Source organism: Schistocerca cancellata, chromosome 6 (assembly GCF_023864275.1).
Source record: "Schistocerca cancellata isolate TAMUIC-IGC-003103 chromosome 6, iqSchCanc2.1, whole genome shotgun sequence".
In the NCBI taxonomy this organism is placed as follows: domain Eukaryota; kingdom Metazoa; phylum Arthropoda; class Insecta; order Orthoptera; family Acrididae; genus Schistocerca; species Schistocerca cancellata.
The window spans coordinates 559,188,562-559,192,509 of NC_064631.1; positions in this window are offsets into that span (position 1 = coordinate 559,188,562).

Below are 3,948 nucleotides of genomic sequence, written 5' to 3' on the forward strand. Positions count from 1 at the left end.
TTTTGCCCCCACCTGTATTTCGTCACTAAAGACTGCGCGACTTCGTCTCCTGTGCGAACCTCTTCAACAGATCTGCGTTTAAACATGCCCGTTGATAAGCAATCCCACTTTCCTGTTATCACATGAAGCCCTTAGATTGCGCCATTAGGTTGACTAATGTCTTCCGTACTGTTTTCTCTCTTTTCGTATTCATTACGGGATGACATTGTACGCTTACAACCTTACTGTGTTTCCAGCCAACTGTTCCCTTCACCGCGATAGTACGTACGTCCCGGTGCCCGCCTGCTTAGCTGGGTGCTAACGTGGTTGCCTCCCATGCACTGGGCCCGGGTTCGATTCCCCGCCGGGTTGGAGATTTTCTCCACTCTGGGACCAGGTGTTGTGTTGTCATCATCATTCTATCCTCATCACCGGCCGAAAGTCGCCCAATGTGGCGCCGACTGAAATAAGAGTTACACTTGGCGGCCGAACCCGACTGGGACATCCCGGCCAACAATCCCATACGATCATTTCTACGTCCTGGTCGGTGGTACTGAACTTTACTACCTACGCAGAGAAGGATAGTAAATGACCCTTTGTTTGTATTTCTCTCGCGTGTCCAGTCGGGCCTAGTCAACAGTGCTGTGTAGTAGATACTTCGACAGCGCAACCTTGTCGTCATCTTCAGGAGAGACCTGTAGAATGAGCGCCTTTGCTACATCATGTCTCCTTTATACTCTTAGAGTGAAGCCGCTGTCACTGCTGATCAGGCCGTCGGCCATTCGTACTTCAACAGTCTGCTTTTAGAGCACAGTCCCAAAACGAAGAGGTCTGTGTTGGCGCTTACGTTTGTTCATATTTTACTGCGTCACGTGTATGAATGCAGAATCTGATAGTTGCTTACGTTTTGTGCTCTCATGGGCTCCTTGCACCTTTCTCCGACTGTCTGCACTGTATGCCAGCCGCACTTGCCGACACCGCATCCACTAATAGGTCCGCTGCAAGATCACTTGGACTCCGTAAATCAGGTGCCTACCTGAAGACATACATTGGGCAGATTGTGCGGTTGCAGTACATTGCATGGCTACAAGAGAGTCAATGAAGTGTGAATAAACGGAAGTGACAAGACTTCATCCTTTCGGAACTGTGTTGTAAACGGCGGTTCTGATACGAGTGGCCGACGGAATGTGGACAGTGGTTTCCATTCTCAGCGAAGCATGGAACCCAGCGCTCAGCCAAGTGAAGTCACAATGTCAGCCGAGGGCTATTTTCGTCGACGGGGATGGTACAAGTACTAAAGAACCAGAGTTCTCTCCCCAGCATTCGACCATCACCCTCCCCTTCACTCCACCCCATCACCACCGACGCGCCGTGTGAACGCTCATATTGAAGGCATCACCTGAAGACGACGCTAAGGTAAACTGTCGAAATATCGTGTTACGCAAACGACTGCACTCTGCTGGACACTCGAGAGCAATACAAACAGTTGACACGCAGGTAACAATTCGGAAGGAAACATTAGGAAACATCCTTTGCCACATAAACACATTTACTTGTATTAACAATATAACATTATACACTACTGGCCATCAAAATTGCTACACCAAGAAGAAATGAAAATTATAAACGGGTATTCATTGGACAAATATATGATATTAGAACTGACATGTGTTTACATTTTCATGCAATTTGGGTGCATATATCCTGAGAAACCAGTACCCAGAACAACCACCTCTGGCCGTAATAACGGCCTTGATACGCCTGAGCATTGAGGGAAACAGAGCTTGGATGGCGTGTACAGGTAAATGCCCATGCAGCTTCAACACAATACCACAGTTCATCGAGAGTAGTGACTGGCGTATTGTGACGAGCCAGTTGCTCGGCCACCATTGGCCAGACGTTTTCAGTTGGTGAGAGATCTGGAGAATGTGGCAGCAGTCGAACATTTTCTGTATCCAGAAAGGCCCGTACAGGACCTGCAATATGCGGTCAAGCATTATCCTGCTGAAATGTAGCGTTTCGCAGGGATCGAATGAAAGGTAGAGCCACGGGTCGTAACACATCTGAAATGTAACGTCCACTATTCAAAGTGCCGTCAATGCTAACAAGAGGTGACCGAGACGTGTAACCAATGGCACCCCATACCATCACGCCGGGTGATACGCCAGTATGGCTATGACGAATACACGCTTCCAATGTGCGTTCACCGCGATGTCGCCAAACACGGATGCGACCATCATGATGCTGTAAACAGAACCTGGATTTATCCGAAAAAATGACGCTGTGCCATTCGTGTACCCAGGATCGTCGTTGAGTACATCATCGCAGGCGCTCCTGTCTGTGATGCAGCGTCAAGGGTAACCGCAGCCATTGTCTCCCAGCTGACAGTCCATGCTGCTGCAAACGTCGTCAAACTGTTCGTGCAGATGGTTGTCGTCTTGCAAACGTCCCCATCTGTTGACTCAGGGATCGAGATGTGGCTGCACGATCCGTTACAGCCATGCGGATAGATGCCTGTCATCTCGACTGGTAGTGATACGAGGCCGTTGGGATCCAGCACGGCGTTTCGTATTACCCTCCCGAACCCACTGATTCCATATTCTGCTAACAGTCATTGGATCTCGACCAACGCGAGCAGCACTGTCGCGATATGATAAACCGCAATCGCGATAGGCTACAAACCGAACCTTTATCAAAGTTGCAAACGTGATGGTACGCATTTCTCATCCTTACACGAGGCATCACAACAACGTTTCACCAGGCAATGCCGGTCAATTGCTGTTGGTGTATGAGAAATCGGTTGGAAACTTTCCTCATGTCGGCATGTCGTAGGTGTCGCCACCGGCGCCTACCTTGTGTGAATGCTCTGAAAAGCTAATCATTTGCATATCACAGCATCTTCTTCCTGTCAGTTAAATTTCGCGTCTGTAGCACGTCATCTTCGTGGTGTAGCACTTTTAATGGCCAGTAGTGTATGTTTTCATTACTACAAAATAAAAAAGAACCCAGCATACTGTGCATACAGAACAGTAACGTGGCGACCACCAACGTCGTTAGACAATGTAGTACCTACGAGGTATGTTCTGGTACCCACTGTCCATCCCACCCGCGTCTTTGCAGTTTCTAGCGGAGCGGCCAGAACTCGTGCCAGCAGATCTTCCTCTGTCTCCACAAGAGTCTCGTAAATTATACTTTGCATACGACCCCACTTCAGGGGACGGTCTGACGTAGTACACGTCGTCCTATCTACCCTATTGCATACCACTGCGAGAAACTCTGAGACCTTTCTCTTTCCCTCAGCTGACATGCAACAAAATCGGTAAGGCTGCAGGAGGAAGAGGAATCTGTCGGTCAGCAGAGAGAGAGAGAGAGAGAGAGAGAGAGAGAGAGAGAGCACTTACGGCGCCCGCAGTGACGCGCGAGCCAGGTGAGGAATGCCACGCCCACGAATGCAAATGCCGGCGCCACCGGCGTGATTAATTAACGTAGCGTAGCGGAGTCTCAACCCCCACCCCCGCCTTCGCAGTGCGGGCAGCCACGGCCACCCCCCCCCCTACGTGCTGTGTCTGAATGGTCGAGCCGTGTCCTCACAATGCGACGCCGTTCCTCAAATAGCTGCTGTTTATCTACGGCGGTTAAGTGGGTCGTTTCGAGTGTCCAATTACGGAACGCAAAGACGTTCGTTAAAAATCGCTTTACCGCGAATATACCCGCCGACAGACGTCCGAACCCGGCGCGGCGTTCGTATTCCTCACAAAGCAGCCAATTACGCTGCAAGGCGAAGATCTACCTGCTTTTAGCTGCTGTCTGCGTCGCGCGGTGTCGTGCCAGCGGCGTCAAACTCTCCGATGTTTCTTGTCGCCAAGTTTTACTACCTAGATAACGCATGGATGGGCTTTGCACTTGTGCTGGCTGCTCAGAATTCGAAGGAAAAGCAAAGACAGTACTGCGCACTCTAAACATCTGATT